The 18,911-nt window shown below is 47.3% G+C and overlaps 1 protein-coding gene across 4 annotated transcripts in view; it reads right to left on the reverse strand.

The window, feature by feature from the left end:
• The window catches only part of TEX2 (testis expressed 2), a 98,797-nt gene extending 89,890 nt beyond the window's left edge, over positions 1 to 8,907 (reverse strand). For all 4 annotated transcript variants that reach the window (XM_032429368.1, XM_032429366.1, XM_032429367.1 and 1 more), the window contains exon 1: positions 8,788 to 8,907. The gene's annotated coding sequence lies outside the window, so the exon portion shown is untranslated. The remainder of the gene's footprint in view (positions 1 to 8,787) is intronic.
• Positions 8,908 to 18,911: the final 10,004 nt, after the last annotated feature.

Here is an 18,911-nt window from a genome sequence, read left to right on the forward strand (position 1 = left end):
TACAAATATGAACGGGGCATAGTCCCTACCTTCTAGATAGAGAGGAAGACTACTATGTCCCTGACTGTGGGCTGCATATGGAAGACTCTAACCTTAAGGCCTCAATTTGGAGCCCTGTGCTACTGATGACATACTCAACGAGAGTGATGCCTCCTGAGGCTCGGACAGGAAGCCCTTGCAACCTGGCCCATATGAAGGTTTCAGGAGGTAAGGCAACCCCAGCCTGGAGGACGGAGAGGTGCAGAGGAGATGGGCTGAGGGCCTGGGCTGTCTTGCTCACCTATTTCTCCCCAGCACATAGTAGATGCTCGATGAACATGTTTCAAAAGTGGATGACAGTTTTCAAGAATAGATTTAAGAGCAAGTAAGGAGAACAGCTTTAAATTTATCTAGAAATTCTGAAAAATAGGTGCCAAGGGAACCAGTGAGTTGCAGAGTATGCACAGCCAATGTTTTCTGCCTGAAGTAATTTACATTTCTTTTCACTGCAAATGCAAGCTGGCCCTTACCTAGTCCTTAACCAAGTGCTGTGATTTTTATCTTTAAACCTCTCCTGAATGGTCTCTTTCTCTCCAATCTTGCTGCCACCAATCTGGTCCTAACGACCACCTTTTTGCTTGGAAGACAACAGCAACCCCCTCATGGCTCTACCCACAGTGACTTCATCTATTCACCCCACTGCAGTGGAAGTGGTTTTAAAACTTCCTAATATGGGGGCACCTGGCTGGCTCAGTCAGCAAAGCATGAGACTCTTGATCTCAGGGTCTCGCATTCAAGCCCTACATTGGGCGCAGAGCTTACTTAAAAACAAAATTAAAAAAAAAAAAAAATCCTAATATGAGCACGCCACATCCTTGCTCAAAACCCTATGAGAGCTTCCTGTGGCTCATGGAGTAAGATCCATGTTCTGAAAAGTGCTGTATGGTCTAGCCCCTCCTGCCTTCTGCCTCAGCTGGGCCCGTGCCTCTCTCTTCCTGGTTTATTATATTCCAAGCACCTTTCTGTTCCCAGGAGGAAAGGAACTAGGCCTTTCAGGAACTGAACCACCTGCTCCCTCTTCAGGAAACAGCTCCACCCCCTCACCTCACTCCCATTTGCACTTGTCCTTTGTAGCACTTGTATTTCTTAGGACATATTTTTTAGTAGACCTCTGCTTTTCTCCTTCCTCCAGGAGGGCAAGGACCTTGTGAATTTTGCTCACCGCTGTATACCGCACACTATCTGACCCATTGCGCAACCTCCTCAAATGTTTGTTGGGTGATGAATGAATGAAGGAATGAATGCAAGCATGGTAGAAGACAAGGGGAAACTTAAGATATGTTCTTTAAAATTTGGGTTCATTGAAGGAATCAAACAGTTTTTAGAGTAGAATAATCCAGAAAGGGAAATAAGGGGGAAGGAGTCCATGGGAATCCATCCTTGGAGCTGTCCAGTGGGTTCAGGCCCATCTTACAAAAGAAGCATGTTCTGTGTCTTTGACCCAGACTTGAAATGCATTCTCCTGCCAAGTTGCAAGGGTGGCCCTCTAGTCTGGATGGGCTTCCTGTCCCAGCCTCAGGAGGCATCATTCTCACTGAGTATATCATTGGAAGAATGGGGCTCCAATCTGAGACCCCAAGGTTATAGTCTTCCATATGCGTCCGGTCAGGGATGCCTACTTTTCATGAGCAAGTCTATGCGGGCTTGCAAGAAATGTTCATTTAGGATTCTGAATTTCAACTACTAACACCAGTCCTGTAATTAGGCAGCATGCGGTAATTTTTTTTTCCTCTAGGACCATATCTACCATATAATTTTATATTCCAAAGATACATTTATACTGTGACAGAAAATCCACCAACAATGCTTCAAATTGAAACTATCTTGGAACAAGATTAGCAAAATGTCGATAATTATTGAAACAATGATAGATCCATGGGGATCGTTATATTATTCTCTACTTTTGTAAATTTAAAAAATGTTTTCAGAATAAGTTTTTTTTTTTTTAAAAGGAACTAATGCAATTATATACAAATTTGATCAGTTCTAAAAAAATACTCTGTAGGATAATTACAAACTCTGATATGGCTGGGTTTCTACTATTTTACTGAACATCCTAAACCAGGCCAAAGAACCAAAGCCAGTGACTCGTTTCATGAAGTTTTCCTCCTGTATGATCCCGAGGTGTGGCTGTTTCCCCAAGAAAGCACCACACCAAATCTCATCGGGCATGAGTTCAGGCGGGTACTGCACTTAGCAACTCTGAGTTGTCACCTTTGATCACCTGGTAATGAGGCCACCGGCCTCTGCCTCCTCTTATGGGTGGGCGAGGGGGGGAAGGCTAAAAATCTACCTTCCATATCAAACACCAAAGCAGACAACTGTAGGAAGGAGCTGAGGAACAACGCTTCCGGCTGAACATGGCACCCACAGCAGATGGGGCTGAGGCTCCACGGCAGGTGCTCCCCAGCCACATGTGCTCAATGGTTAGCGTATCACAGAGCGTCCAACACCAAGCTACCTTAGAATGCATCCAGCAGATGTGCATATTAGCCATCTCCATCTCATCTTCAGCCCTGTGGTTACTTTACACATGGAATGATGGAAAATGCTGACCAAGAAGAGAAGCTCATCCACTCCAGGTCAAGATCCCCACTGTGTGAGAATCAGCAAACCCTTACCCCCAGCCCTTCTTGTATGTGCCTGGCACTGCTCTCAAGACTTCCCAGACATCAGCTCCTTCAATCCTAACGGCCACTTGGAGGTGGGAAATTGAGGCACCAGGAGCCTAAGAAATCCCCAAGTCCCCTGAAGAAGTGCCTGGCTCCTGAGCCCGGGCTCTTCATCTCTACATTGCACGGTTCTCCCTGTGACTCGTCTTCCCCCTACCTCCTCAAGCCCTCCCTCCTCCTCTCCTCCCCATGCCATACTTTCTACAAGCTGCTCCTCTGGAAATGCTTTCCTGGACACTCCCAGGTGCTAGCTCCCTCCCTCACTTTCTTCCTTCCCAGTGCCCTGTTCTTCCCCTTCAGAGGAAGAAGCCTATCCACTTATCACAATGTAATCTATAGACACAGTGTATACATCTCTTGACTTGTTTATTGTCTGGACTAGATAATGTGCTATGTGCCCACAGAGACCACATCTGCTTTGCTCCCCACTGGATTTCCAACGACAGGCACAATGGTTGGCTCCAGTAGATGCTCAAATCTTTATTGAATGAGTAATAATCATTGTATAGTTAGTCTTTTCAATGGGAAGATTTTTTAATTCTCTATTTCAAACCCCAAATGATAAACATAACCATCTTTAGGAACAGTGTTTAAAAGATAGCAGTAGATGTAAAAAAGAATTTAAAATTGCGTAAGAAAACAGGCCAGCTTACACCAACTGTAAGAAACAACAGAGAAACGAAACTCAGAAATGCCTCTTGTGATTCTGAAAGGTTACTGCAGGAGGGCTCCAAGGGGTGGGTTTAAATCTCAAATCCCTAATAAGCTTATGACTGACGAGGGCTCTGCTAGCCCTGTGCCGTTCTCAACTATTAGCATAAGCCAGGGAGGCACTCAATTTGTTAGGTCCAATAACCTGCCTAGCGAAAAGCCCTTAGAACCAACCCTCCAGGCAAACCCAAAAGGGAAAGGTTACCTGATTGTTTCAAAGCCCACCCACGTTTCCCATCCCATCAGCTTCCACACCGAAGGACTGGATTCTGCTCTCAACGGTCCCACTTATGCTCACAGTGACCCAGCTTGTGGCTTCAGTTCACCAAAGAAAAACCTTGCCTTTCAAGGACTTAGGTCGCCTGCAACTCCCACAGGGGCTATTCTTTAGGTTGAACAAAGTTCTCCTAATACACAGCAGATGTCCTGAACAAGAACTCAAATTTAAACAGGTGTCAGCACCCGATAGATGTGTGACCTCAAAGCAGGAGGAATCCTACTTTTAAACTGGAAAACTTCCAGGGCCCGTGGCTTGAGAGGATACCAAGATGAGGCAGAGTCCACCTGAAACAACCACAAGCTCACACTAGAGAGCGGCAGAAGCCCTCCTCTTTGCTGTGTGACCTCGGATAAGGTACTTACTACTCTGAACGTGGGTGTTCTCATCTTACAATAAGGTTGACATTGGTCTCTCCTACTCACAGGGCCATGAGAGTTTGAAAAGCAGACAATGCCTGGCACACAGCAATCCTCCATAAATGACAGTTACTCATATTGTTATCACCTGACTACTGTTTTCTGCTTTACAAAGCAGGATCACAAACACCCAAGTGAGACTTCAGGAGGCCTGAATGAAGGAACTTCTTTCGACCATTTAATCTCTCAGATCCTTAGTTCACAAACTCACAGAATCTCTGATACTGTGTTGGAGGGAGTCAGGGGAGGAGACTGAGAAATCAAGTCCTCATTTTGAAAAGAGAGCCTCGAGACCCAGAGAGACACATGGGCCCAGGGCCCAAGAACACACACAATAACAAGATAAAGCCCCAGGACTGGGAGCAGGCCTTCTGATGCCCACTCTAGAATTCTCTCTACCTCACCCAGTGCTAGGTAGGGGCTTCTGTACTTTCATGACCTCCTAGGCTCCTTCTGGTTACTGGCATCTCATGACACTTCACCCAAAGCAATTAGACATTAAAAGTTTTGAAAGGGGAAACACAGAATCTTGTATATAACCTTGAGGTGCTTTAAAATCCACATGTAAGACTATTGACATCAGTGTAGGTTTCCAATCTTCTTATAATGATATTTATTTTTAACTTGGGATTTAAAGTTGACAAAGACCTTAATGAATAGGCAGGACAAAGGGAGCTGTCTGTGCGTGGCTCGTTAGCTCCCAAAGTTAATGCTTCTCATGGGGACAAGAGTCAGCCAAAGGACAGAGTTCCAGGCAAAATGGAAAACGTTCCTCCGGCCCACAGATCATGGATTACTGCCTAGGCTCCAAGTGGCAAATCTTATGAGATGTTCTCCAGCTTTATGCCAGAGCCACCCACCAGTTAACCCTAACCCTGTCATTCAGTACCATCAACTGATATCGGGTGCTCACTATGTACCAGGCACGGGAGCGACTTCATGTAATCCCTGCGACTACCTATAAAGAATGCACTACTGGGGCGCCTGGGTGGCTCAGTCAGTTAAGTGTCTGCCTTTGGCTCAGGTCATGATCTCAGGGTCCTGGGATCGAGCCCCGTGTCAGGCTCCCTGCCCAGTGGGGAGTTTGTTTCCCCCTCTCCTCTGCCCCCCACCCCCCCAGCTCATGCCCGCATGGGCTCTCTCTCTCAAATATTTAAAAAAATAAAGAATGCACTACTATAGTTCATCTAATCTAGGACCCCACTACTAAGACGTACCATTATTTTATGTACCAAAAATGGACATCGCTGCCAACGACAGGCACAATGGTTGGCTCCAGTAGGTGCTCAAATATTTACTGAATGAGTAATAATCACTGTTTAGTCAGTCCTTTCAATGGAAAGATTTTTAAATTCTCTATTTAATATCTTATATATTATATTGTAATATTTAATATCTTATAATAAAAACTATATTTTTCTTCAGAAATGTTAAGATGAGACAAACTGTACTTGTCTTACCATTGCTGGAATGTGAATACTGTCCCATTTTACAAATAAAGAAACTGAGGTACAGAGAGAGAAAAAATAATTTGCCCAAAGTCACAAGCTGCTAAATGGAAGCACTGGGATATGCCCTGGTAGTTCAGATCACCTTTTCACAGCAGTAAACTCAAATTTCCTGGCAGCCACATGAATGACCCAAAAAGGTACCAGGCAGAGAGGCAGTACACAGGGTGCTAACTCTTGGTCCACCGTAAGCATGTTAACTGTGGCAATTCTCTGAACAGCTCTGAACCTGACCTTTCATATGTCCAAAGAAGGCACTGTGCTAGAACTGCCATTCCTCTTCTGGGAGAAGCAATACAGTACAATGGAAGAGGCACGTTTTGGAATCAGAAAGTCCTAGACTGAAATTCTTGCTCCACCATCTAACCAGCTTATCACTCTAGACAAGTTACTTATACTGTTCTGAGCCTCGGTTCCCTCTTCTATAAAATGAGGCTACCATCATCATCTATCTCCCTTAGAGGGTTGCTCAAGGACTGGAGAAGATACCTATATCTACATCTACATCTATATTGATATAGATTATCTCCTGGAGAGAGAGAGAGAGAGAGAGAGAGAGAGAGAAAGTAGTACAGAGCTGGAGTTGAAATTCAACAAATGCTCTCTTTTCTATACTAGCTGCCTTCTGCTTTGGGACAGAATCAAAGAACAAACATTCCCTGTGACCTCAACAATGCCCAAGGGGGACCCTCCGGGGAGAATAAGGATCAGACAGAGGAAAGTAGATGCTGAGGGATGCTCGGGCAAAGAAAATGAGGTGGGAGCACCTAGAGACCAAGGACAGTATCTGTCTAATGAACTTCCAAATTTCTGAATAAATAAATTGGTAGGAGAAAGGGGAAAAAAAGAAAGAACAGGAAGTAACACCATGAAAAGATATGGATCAATAGATATGAGGATGCAGATAATCTTACACCAAACCTGACACAGAAAACCACTCTTTAAAGCTTCAGTTTGACACCAAAAGTGAACTACGGTGGGAAGAATTTCCCATTGTTCTGTTTTGTTCTTACATTAAGTAATATTCTGTGCATTTCTCCCCTTTCTTTCCTCAAGGATTTCAGAACATCCTCAGAAGAGAGCTTTTGACTTGGAGGGAAGGCGAATCATATGGCAAGTAGAAACAAACCCTCCACCCATTTTAGTTTTTTTCCACCACAACCCACAATTGCCTTGCAGTTTCTGGCACACTACTGACTCAATAAAAATTAGTTGAATGAATATTTTTCAACTACATGCAATTTCTTTTAAACGAAAACTCCAAAACATCCTGTACATTTATTCTACCTGAAAGCCTAATCTCTTCTGCTGCTTTTCCAGAAGTATTCTAAAAACATAATCTCTAATGAAAAAACAATACGTTTGGTATATGTGATATCTCCAACCCTCTCACAGGAGGGCATTCTACTCTCTTCAAACCTCCAAGCCCCAGAAACTCAGCCCAAGCAAACTCCTGCACTTCCCCTCCCTCCCTCCCTCTGTCCCAGCCCCTGGGTTACTTGTTGGTTGTCTCCATTACTACCATCCTCTGACTTGAATCGGGTTGTTAATCTCTTTCCTCTCAGGCACAGCACCTCTTCCTGCAGATAAATGGGCAGGCCAAGCTCAGTTCACCCAGAGCCCTCCACACGCTGACTGGAGGCCTTCACTGACACTCCTGGAGAGCCCTGTGTGAAAGAAACTGTCTGGCAAAAACCCACTCGGTACCCTTAGGAGGCTTACATGTTTTCCATAAGTTTAGACCAACTACCCATTCTTGGAAGAATCGGAAATACCAAAATAGCTTAAGGGTTAAAAAGAGCTAACAGCAATGGCCGTTTCACTCTTCCAATACCTCCTATGAGATAAGCTTCACGGAGTCACCTAGTTCTAAACTGTCAAACCTAGACTCCTCAAATACCCCCTTACCCTGGAGTTCAAGGATCATTTGCCCCTCTGTTTTTCCTTATTGGTTTCCATATAAAAGTCACTCATTGTTTTCCTTCCAGCTTACATCTGGCTCCTGAAAGGGCTCCTTTAAATCCTTTGATGAGGATCATCAAAACATGCAGAAGGCTGGCTCCTTTCAATTCTTGTGCAGACCAGCCACGATGGACTTCAAACAGGAATATGGTACCACCCCTGCCTTCAAGGAGCCCACGCTTTCCCTTCAACTCTAAAAAAGTATGTCCTCCCAGTACAGTGTCTGTAAAACGTAGTGACAAAGTACTTCATAGCTCTGGAGAAAGAGCGAGGGTGGAAACAGACTTTGCCCTTACATTTGATGCCCCGTAACCATAACAACCGTTAAGTAACTATCAACCCACTGAGGGGCTAAGTTTTCCAAAAACCGTTTTCGAAAAAGGGGAAAACTCCCCTGCACCAACTCCCGCGGCGGCCGTGCAATTTGGGCAGCGTGCATGCTGCAACTGGAGTCGCTGTCGCTGTGCGTTCCTTCTCGCGGTCCCTGGGTTTCGCTGGCGTGCTAGCCAGCGGCCAACAGCCACAGCCTCCACCGTCACACCCGCGCTCCCGGGCAGGGCACCTGGCGTTAGGCCTCAGCCCAATGTCACTTGTTAACCTTCCGATCCCCCGGCTCTCGGCACGCCGCCGCCTCCTGTCTAAGGCACGCAAACCGCCCCACGGCCACCCGCGATTTCCAGGAGTTGGGAGAAAAACAACCGGAGCGCAGTCAGCCCCTGACAGATCCGCGTAAAAGTAACCGCGGTTCTCGACTTGCAAGCATTTCGTGACGTGGGCGAGGGGGGCGGCAGGAATCCGGGGCCCCATTCATAAAATTACAAGCTGTTTTCCCTTAGTTTGCGTGTGGACTGCCCTCCCTGGCCCGGGCCGAGCCGGGAGCCCGGAGCCCGAGGACGGCAGGCTGGGGTGGGGGGCGGGGGACGGGCTGGCCGGCGCCTCCGGTCCGGGTCAAGCCCAAACCGCCACACCCGACCCCAAAGGAAAGAGGGGTTCGCCCGGGGGCGTCGCGTGTGGGCGTCCCCGTCAACACCAGGCCGTGACAGCGGGGCGGAGCCCTGAGGGGGCCCCGATCCCCGCGCCCCGCCTCACCAACGGCCGCCAGCCCCCAGCACAGCCGGGACCCAGCGGCGTCGGGCCGCCCCCAGCCCGGGCCTTCTCCGCAGGCGCTCCTTCCACCGCCCGGCCCCGGTCGCGCTCACCCCGGCTCCGCTGGCTCCTTCATTGTACTGCGCCGGCGCCCGTGCTCCGCGGCCGCCACAGCTCTGGCGTGGGCTCGGGCTCCGGCCGCTGTCCTGCCGCCCGCCCGCCCCCGGGCACCGGCCGCCCCGCCCCGCCGGCGGACCCGCCCCGCGCCCGCGGCCACCGCCGCCAACCAGAGGGCGGCAGGGGCGGAGCAGGCCGCGCGCCAGGCCCGGCCAATCCAGCCCCTACCCGCGCGCCGGGGAGCGGCCGCGGAAATGGGCGCGCGATTGGTCAGGTCTGTTAAAGGGGCCGCCGCCCAAGGGGCTAGAGAGGGGCGGTGGCAGGGTTACCTGGAAGAGTCCGGATGGGAGGGGTAAGAGCTTCTCTTCTCTCCCAGCCCGGCTGCCGCGCTTTCTTCAGTTCTTTGCACTTACTAATTTCCTCTTCCTGCAGCCTAGCAAACAAGTGGAGACAGAACCTGCCCCGGTCGGAGGGAGAAACTGAGGCTACGAGAACCAGGGGTCCCACGCGGGGCATATTTACTCAAATTTGGATTTTAGAAGGCCCTCATGCCTCCCGTCCAATCCCAGAAATTCACTTAAAAAGGCACATTCTCAGTCTCACCCTGGCGGATTTTAACAATAAGATCTCTAGGTCCCTCCTGAGTCTCTAATTCCCCACTTCTGGAATGGGACTGGGGAAAATACGCATTTTTCGGCATCCCTCCCCCAAGATAATCTAATGTAGGTGGTACAAACAAGATCCACACAGGTTCAGGTGCATGTTTCGAGTCCATCATAGTGATGAAATTCAAATTTAAACTGTCAAAAATAAAGCTAAACTCTTTTTTATCCTCAAAATCAGTAATATGGCTGGGAGACTTTCCAGCTGGGCTGGAGGTCGCCTACTAAGAAACTCAGAGCAGTTCCCTGAGTGGGTCATGCTAAGAACTGAATTTGAAGGGAACTGGGCTGGGATGAAGCAACAAACCAGTCTTGTTCTCTGACTGGTGAGACAGTGCTGAAATATCTTTTTTTTTTTTTTTTTTTTAAAGATTTTATTTATTTATTCATGAGAGACAGAGAGAGAGAGAGAGAGAGACAGAGGGAGAAGCAGGCTCCCCGCGGAGCAGGGAGCCCGATGTGGGACTCGATCCCAGCACCCTGGGATCACGACCTGAGCCGAAGGCAGACGCTCAACCGACTGAGCCACCCAGGCGTCCCAGTGCTGAAATATCTTAATGGCAAACACACCCAGACCCAGTCATAAGCCCAGGAGGGTGCCTTGCCCCTCCGGAGCTTCCTTCCAGTGAATTGAGCCCTGCCCACCCTCCCAGCCACATTCTTCTCCTCATCCTCAGTGTCCCAGATACACATCTGACCCAGAAGTTACTGCCTTCAATTTCAAGGTCAGCCCCGTCCACCTGGACCCCTCCTATGAGGAGCAAATGGCCTCCACAGAACACCCCATATTTTGCTGTAATATCTGCTGGGTGCTGTGTTTGCCAGGGACAGCTCCACACACACATTGATCAGCCTTGTCAGTCAGTGTTAAGTCTCTGGGTTGCTGATATCACTTCCTTGGTATTACCATGTATCCTCTTGGCATTCCCAAAGGAAAAGGAACTCTTGTCTCAACAGGAGAGGGCTCCATTCATGGATATCTGGAAATGTGCAACAAGGGCAATTAGAGCCCCAGACTCTTTCTGGCCACATCTTAAACTACCCTCCTCAGTGGGGGGTTGGGGAGGGGTAGGCCCTGAAACTGCACTGCTGCAAGCGTCCTTGGAAGTTGGCAAGGTGCATCTCAGAGTGCCCACCCCACTCTGTGCCCATTCCAAGCCCTACATAAATATTAGATTAATTAATACCTTATCAATCTGACCTCAAACTAGAGGCCAATAAGATCCAGCAGGAACACTAAGAAGGATCCCTTCTTTTTGAAAAGTGAGGAATTTGGATGCTTTGAAAAATAAATGAATATATAATAACAGAATAATCTAACACTTCCTACCTATTAAGAGGCTACTATGCACCTTACTATGTCGAGGCCTTTGCACATATTAATTCATTGAAACCTTACAATAATCCTGTGTGGTAGATCGGATTGCTATTTTCCTCATTTTACGGATGCAGAAACTGAAGTCCAGAGAGGATTGCTGATGCGTCCAAGATCACAAGACTAGCTAAAGAAAGAGCCAGCATTCATGACCCTAATGACAAGGATCCTCCTACTCCAGTGCCTGCCAAAATGCCCTTTGTTGCTGCCAGAAACAGGATGGATAACTTCAAAAGGCAAAAAGAAGCAAATATCACTAATCTTCCCCAAAAGACAGTGTGATATAGAAGCACCGCCTTGGAGTTGAAGTTTCATTGCTCTAACTTACATCTGTTTGACTTTGAACAACTTACATAATTAAGTCTCTTTGATCCTTGGATTGCTCATCTATAAAATGGGATAATAACAAATTCTGCCTCCTTGGGCTGGTATGAAAATCCAGTCAAATAAAGAACATATATATGAATCTACATGGACTTTGAACTTGTAAATGAAGAGTCATTTTAGAGTTTGGCATCTGTACTCATTATGGTGACCTGTGACAAAGTTCAGGGATTGTGATGCTAAATTCAGATATCAAGCAAGATTCCTTACTCTATCCCCCAAATAGTTGCTCTAATGTACATCATGTACAAAGTAAAATATATTTTTGTACCTACAATAGAAGTCATAGAAATTCAAGCCCAAGTTATTATATTATTCTGACATCTGCCCCCCCTTTGTCCCCAGCCATCAACCTGATCTCTCTCACAACCCAGACTGCAGCTTAAGCCTACCTAGGTTCTGGTATACTTGAATTATTCCCTATTATGATGTTTCAAGATAATCCCTATTTTCTCTTGAAACTCTAAACAAACAAAAATGCTCTAAGAGTTTTAATTCAATGTGTTTTTTTTGTTTTTTGTTTTTTTTTAAGATTTTATTTATTCATTTGAGACACACAGAGAGAGAGAGCATGAGCAGGGAGAGAGGGAGAAGGAGAAGCAGGCTCCCCGCTGAGCCAGGAGCCCGATGTGGGACTCGATTCCAGGACTCTGGGATCATGACCTGAGCCGAAGGCAGACGCTTAACCATCTGAGCCACCCAGGCGCCCCATTAATTCAATGTTTTGATGCTACATTGCATTTTTGAAGGGAGAAATGGTTGCAACATATACAAAAACAAAAAAGTCAATCCACTTGTATACCTAACAAAGGCTAGGGATCCATTGTGACGCGAATTGTACTATTAATGAGCAATCATGGAGAGCTCAGTAAGTACCAGGTGGTATACTAAACACTGGGGACGGAGACAAAGGTAACTATAAAAAAGTGTAAAAAAAAAGAAAAGGTAGAATTTGGGCACTAGATCTAGTAGAGAAAGATCAGCAAGTTGATAGATCATGATAGGCTTCCTCGAATGTAAGCTCAGGAGTTATGGTGCACAGAATAAACACTAATAACCCATGGGGAACAGATGAGGTTTTAGGAGTGGCCAGATGAGGGCTATTCAAAAGAGAAACCAGAAAGGCGATAAAAACCCAAGAAAGAGTGTTGTCACCAAAGCCAAGGGAGAAGGTACTGGAGAAGGAAGAAGTGGTCTATAGCAACATAGCCTCGGAAGGTTCAAGTTGGAGGAGGTCTGAACAGTGAATCTTGGGATTTGGAAATTAGACTGGTTATTGGGTCACTGACCAAAGCAGTGTAGGTAGGCCTAGAAATGCAGAGGACCCCCAGAGCTGGGCTGAAGAGAAGAGCTAAGAAAAGAGAATGAAGAGGTTGGGCAGAAGAGGACCCACGGGACAGGGTCCCAGGAGGCCCACAGGGAAAGGGAGCAGTCCTGGGGCAGGAAGAGGGGTCCGCTCTTCCACTGCAGTAAGCTCCATGCAGCTAAGAATGGGTGTGGGTGCAGCTTCATTCATAGGTGGAAGGCAGGAAGTTGAGGAAATTCCTGCCTGCTGGCTTCTATTTTTTTAGCTCTAAAGTGAGAAGCAAAGTCATCTCTTGAGAGTAGGTGGGAGTTGACAACAGGGTTTTGAAGGAAACAGTGAAGAACTGGAAAAGCCTCTGAGAGGAATGAAAGAGGGAGCTGCCAGATTGAGAAGGAGAATTCGGGGCAGCCCCGCGGGCCCGTACACTTGAGGCGGCCCGGGACTGCCGAGGGCTAGGCAGTTCCAGGTGTGGAGAATCCAGAGTCATGAATTTACAGGGTCAGGAACAGGAGGAAAACAAAACAGCTTGGGGACACCTGGGTGGCTCAGTCAGTTAAGTGTCTGCCTTGGGCTCAGGTCATGATCCTGGGGTCCTGGGATCGAGTCCCACATCGGGCTCCCCGCTCAGCGGGGAGCCTGCTTCTCCCTCTGCCTGACGCTCCCCCTGCTTGTGCTCTCTCTCTCCCCCTCCGCCCCGTCAAATAAATAACTAAAATCTTTTTAAAAAAAGAAAACAAAACAGCTCGGATACTGACAACAGGGGGTTTGAAGTGGTGGGTGCTGGGTCCTGTGTTGGATGGAGATAGAAGGAAATCCAAAGAGGAGGAGATAGGCAGGGGGAAATACGTGGCGGCAGGAGAGATGAGAAGAACCAGCTTTGCCTTCATTTGGAGTGGGATGGTTGAGGCAAGGTTTTCACAGAAGAATGATTCTGAGTGATGACAAGGTCAGGTGTGGCCACAGAAACACAGTACAATAGTTACACCCCTGCTTTCCCGATAACCTTGATGTCACCCACCATCCTTGCTACCTTCCAACCACCAGGTCCACTGCCCCACGGCAGCATGGGAAATTCAATCTCCAGCTTGTCCAGAATCACCCTGGAGCACAGTTCTAACTCCAGGGATGAGAGAGTCAGGAGTGCAGCCCACATGGGTAGCCCCAGCCCTGCATCTCTCGTCCCCATCAGGGTATATCACCCCTTAAGTAGCAGAAATGGGAGGGCTCAGCTGGCCATTTAACGACATATACATCCACCCAAACATAGGGGAAGGTTGGGCTTTTTGGTTTTGGTTTTTAAATCTTGAAAAGGAGATTTATATATTATATATTTATATACTCTGGTATATTTCCCACGAGTCAGTGGGAAATGTTAGCTCCTGACCAGGTTGTTAAATAGAATTGAAATGAAAGTGGACTTGCTAGTCCTGGCCGTTTCCACATATCTATTTTACTCAACACCTCTGCAATTCAGAAGACAAGGATGGTCTGTATTTGAGGGAGTGCTTAGGCAAAGGAAATATTTGGGAAGCTGGTAGGAGTACAGCCACGGAACTGGCCACTGCAGCCGGGGCTGGACGTTCTCAAGTGGTGCTTAAGACGTTCCTGATACAAAGTCCATTTTCAAAAAGAGAACCTTGTACAATCCCCACCAAACTGCCATCTTGGGATATCAGTATATAAACTTTCAAATGTCTTTTAATGTTACAATGTTCTTTTTAGGGAATCAGCATTAGGCGAGTGGCTTTGGGGGCCATTTGGACCTGGGCTCAGGTTTCGCCTTTGTCATTTCCAAGCCATGTGGCCTTGGAGAAGATACTGAATTTCCTTGAGCCCCTTGTTTTCTCATCTGTAAATTGAGATACCACATCATATACTATTGTAAAGAGTAAATGGGTGCATAAGTGCTTAATATAGCATCTTTCCGTAATAGGTGCTCAATTAATGGAAGCTGTTGTTTTTCACTCTAGGGAAAACACACTCTGGCCATGGAAGAAGACAATGGAGTGACATGCTTAAGCCTCAAATATAAAGGTGAAAGAAGAGATCACATGGTCGCAGGAAACAAAAAAAAGGACTTAATACTTTAAACAACTAGTTTTAACTACAGTGACTACCTATCTTGGAGTTTCCAGGAAAGCATCAATATCAAATATTCTGTCAGTATGTAAGCTCATATTTGAGGGGAAGTCACCTTGATCTTGGACCAGAAAACAGCATTATAGATATATCCCATTAAGAAGGAGAAACATCAGCCCTCTACTTTCCTTTGCCCTGCCCGTTCCTGGAGAGTGGGAAGCACAGATCTTCTTTAGGACAAGGTTCTTCCTCCCACACCTCAGTGGAGGGCTCAGCTTTGTTTGCACAGGTGAGCTAATTAACAGCCACAGAGCAGAGGAAGAACCAAAATCCACAGGTGAAGGGCTCCTTCTTCACCCCCTACCCCCAGCTCCCCCTCCAATCCCCCCAGCACCCCTCTCTCCTCCTGGGCCTGTGTGATCCACCACGGCAGGAAATGGTTTGGGGTTTTCTATTATGAAAGTGATAGAAGTTCAGTTTAGAGTATTAAAAAAAAAAACAGAAACCTAGAAGAAGGAAGAAAAAAACCCCTCACTCATTTTCTTACCACTTATTAGAAACTGTCAATATTTTGTTTATATTTCCTTCTGTTCTTTTTAGAAGCATAGTTTGATTTACATAGCTGTTACTTTATACTATATACAATATTGTATTCCCTATTTAAAATTTAACGTTGTAATATAATGAGCAGCAGTACAGGATAAGGGAAAGAAGGGCTTGGCTTGGGGTCAGAAGGGTCTGAGTGTTAATCTCAGCTCTGCCACTTATTATATGACTTTGGGTGTATTACTGGCTTTTTTTTTTTTCAGCCTCAGGCTTGCCATCTGTATAAGGAAAATGATAGACACATCCATTCTCTGGCACTAGTTTTCTGTGTGGTCCTGGACTGTAGGAGCTAGACTGTGGTCTAGACTGTGAGTTCTGTAAGCACAAAGCTCTGATGTCTGGTCCTCTGCTAAGTCCCTAGGGCCTGGCTCTGGAGGAGTAAAGATGCTCACGAAGTCTTGGTCATTCCCCTCATCCAGAGGTAGAGTCTATTTCTCCACCCATTGGAATCTTGGGCTAGCCTTGTGTGATAGCCAGCCTCCAAGATGGTCCCAGTGATCCTCACTTCCTGGTCATTTGTGTCCTTTCATGGTCTCCTCCCACTGCAAATCAGGGGTGGTTTATGTGACAAAAAAGCATGCAGAGGTGATGAAGTCTGCCTTTGAAGCTAGCTTGTAAAGGGCTGCCTTGGTGTTTTGGATCACTCACTCTGGGGAAGCCAGCCACCACGTCACAAGAATATTCACGCAGGGTGTGGGGAGGCCCATCCAGAAGAACAGAGTCCTCTTGCCAAGAGCAAACCCAAATTTGCCAACTCAGTGAGTGAGCCATCTTGGAAATGGATCCTCCAGTCCCAGTCAAGCCTTGAGATGAGCACAGCTCCAGTTGACATTTTGACTGCAATCTCATGAGATACCCCAAGTCAGAACTGCCCAGCAAAACTGCTCCATATTTCCTAACTAACCCACAGAAGCTGAGAGAGATAAATATTTATCATCATTTTAAACCACTAAGTTTTAGAATTATTTGTTATGCAGCAGGAGGTAACTAATACACACACTATGACTGGGTTTCACCCAATAGAATGCAGCAGAAGTGGAATTCCGGGACTTCTGAGCCTGGGCATTAAGGGGACTGACGGCTTCCACTTCCCTGGCTCTTGGAAATCAGTCACCATGCTTTGAGAAGCCCAAGCCAGGTGGAGAAGCCATACAGAAGAGAACCGAGGCATGCCAAGTGAAAGACCCAGGTAATCTCCCAATCAAAGGTCGGCACCAACTGCCGTCTCTGCGAGTGAGCCATCTTGAAGGTTCTAGCTGAGTCTCACCCCAAATAACTTGAAGCCTCAGCCATCACCCGATGGAGCAAAAGAACCACACAGCTGAGGTCAGTTGACCCACAGATGTGTGAGAAATAATAAAATGACTATTGTTTTAATCCTCTGAATTTTGGGGTGATGTGTTGTGCAGCAATATTTAACCAAAACACTGGCCCAGCACTTGGTACATAATTGGCTCTTGAGAAATGCCTGGTGAACAAATGGATGCCCTTTGTTGGGCTTCAGTCTCCTATAAAATCCCAGAGGTTAGACCATTCCATGCCCTACATTCTGCGTGTTTCCATCTGTCTATTGTTCTATGGCTGTTTACCTGGCTGCCTGCCACGTGGTCACTTTACTATTGTAGGAAGACTCTGGTGTCCATGGCACCTCTGTTCCTCACCCCACACAGTTCCTTCTTCTTTCTTCCTGTGGCGCACACACATTCCAGGCACCTGGCTAAGTTTCCTGGAGCAGAGACAAAGTCTCTGCTTCTGAGAACTCTTGTCAGCTTCTGGTTTCTCAGGTTCCCTTGTTTGTCACAGAGGTGCCATAATTTTATTAGTGGTGCCTATGGCCATTTGGGATGGTAGATCTCTATCACTTCCATTAAAAAAAAACAAAAACAAACAATTAAAAGTGTGGGAGAAGTCAAGTAGTTAGCCTGAGGTCACAAAGCAAACCCAGCTCTCTGGTGGAATTAAACTCACCTTCCTCCCATTTTCTGATCACCCACCCCACCCTAACCCCTACATCCACCTTGCCACCTGTGTCACTCTGAGCAATCATGGTGTGACCCATTTAAGTGATTATTCAGAAGAACAATTGGTCCTCCCTGACTATATAAGTCATCCCCAAATCCTTGTCATCATTGTAATTAGCAAGGCCTCTCTCGTGAAGCTATGAAGGTATTTGTCCCAGACTTTCCAAAGTCACCCAGTTTCTGGAGGCTAGAGGGGCCCATGATGCGATTTATCTATCTCGACAGAAAATATTGATTAGAACTTATGGCCTTCTAGGTGCTCTGAAAGGTGCTAGAGATGCATCAGTGAATAAAATGTAGGCCCTGCTTGCAAGGAGCTTGTAGTCTAGTGCTGGAGACTTCCCTCCTCTTCATGCAAGTCAGGACGGTGATACCACACACCCAGACCCAGCTCATGCATCGTTCTCACACACTGCGGAGCAGAGCAGAGGAGAAAATCCTCCCCCTTATGCTCCAGGCTTCCCCACCTGCCTGCTTGTCTCCATGGATGCCTCATAGTCATTTCATGTTAAAATTCCTCAAATGCAGCTCTTGGTCCCTTCCACCCCCATCTTAGTCCATGCTCCCCCCCTCCCCCCAACTCGCTTGCTTGAGTCAAGAACAATGAGTTATTCTTGGTTTCATCCTCTTCTGGCCACATCCAGTCCATGAGCAAGTCCTGGTTCGGACACATCCAAACTTTCCAATGTGTCCGCTTCTCTCCTTCCCCAGAGCCAGCAGCAGCACTCACAGGGACTCTGCTTTCATGCTCACTCAGTGCTTCCAGCTTAAATCCATCCTTGCAGACCCCCCATGGGTATGCCAGGCCAGACAGCAACGCTGCCTTCCCCCAGTGGGTTCATGTTCCCGCTCTCTGGGACAGTGCTGATTGCTCTCCCTGCCGATGCCCAACACCACCTTCCCCCTCTTAGCTGCTGGCCTCATCTCCTCCGGCCCAGGGGGACAGAAAGCCCACAATCTTCTCCGCAACAGTCTACCTGTGGTACCTTCACCCATACTCTCTGTTTCCTGTCCTCGGTCCTCTTGAAGGCTGACCTCGCTGGCTTCCTAGGAGTTTGCTGCTCTAGTCACCCCCCCTTTCTCCGCCATATTCAGGTTCTTCCCCTCTACTAGATCATTCCCGCCAACACACAAACATGCCCTAGCAGCTCTCTTCTGAAAACTCCCTTCTTTCTGGCCCAAGACTCCCTCATGCGGTCCCATGCTCCACCATCCTTTCCGGCACAACTTCTCCAAAAATTCTCCTCCTCTTTAACCTGCTCCTGAGGCTTCTGCCTCCACGGCTCCCCTGAAACACGCTTGTCAAATCCTTGGTATCTGTACTCTGCCAAATCTCAGGTCGCTTCTCTGTCTTCCTTGACCCTGACTCAGTCCTTTCCAAAACGTCTACTGGCTACCCTTCACCTTATCCAAAATTCACTCCCTTAGTCTGGTTTCTCACATCCCCTCCAAGCCAGGCTGCGACGGAGACAGCAATCTTGGCCACCCAGGTCAGGTCACACATTTCTGGTGGTCTGTTTCCTGTCCAGCAGGCAGGGCGTCGATCTGTCCGTTGGTGCCGGGAAATGTAAGAATGGGGTGTTGGCCAGGACAGGCCCTGGGATGTCTGCTCTGACCACCCAACACTGTCCCCACGGGCCTGTTCTCTTCATCTGGCACACGGGCTGGAAATGGAAATTTTAACACA

The sequence above is a fragment of the Phoca vitulina genome, unplaced genomic scaffold (genome assembly GCF_004348235.1).
Source record: "Phoca vitulina isolate PV1807 unplaced genomic scaffold, GSC_HSeal_1.0 scaffold41, whole genome shotgun sequence".
In the NCBI taxonomy this organism is placed as follows: Eukaryota; Metazoa; Chordata; class Mammalia; order Carnivora; family Phocidae; genus Phoca; species Phoca vitulina.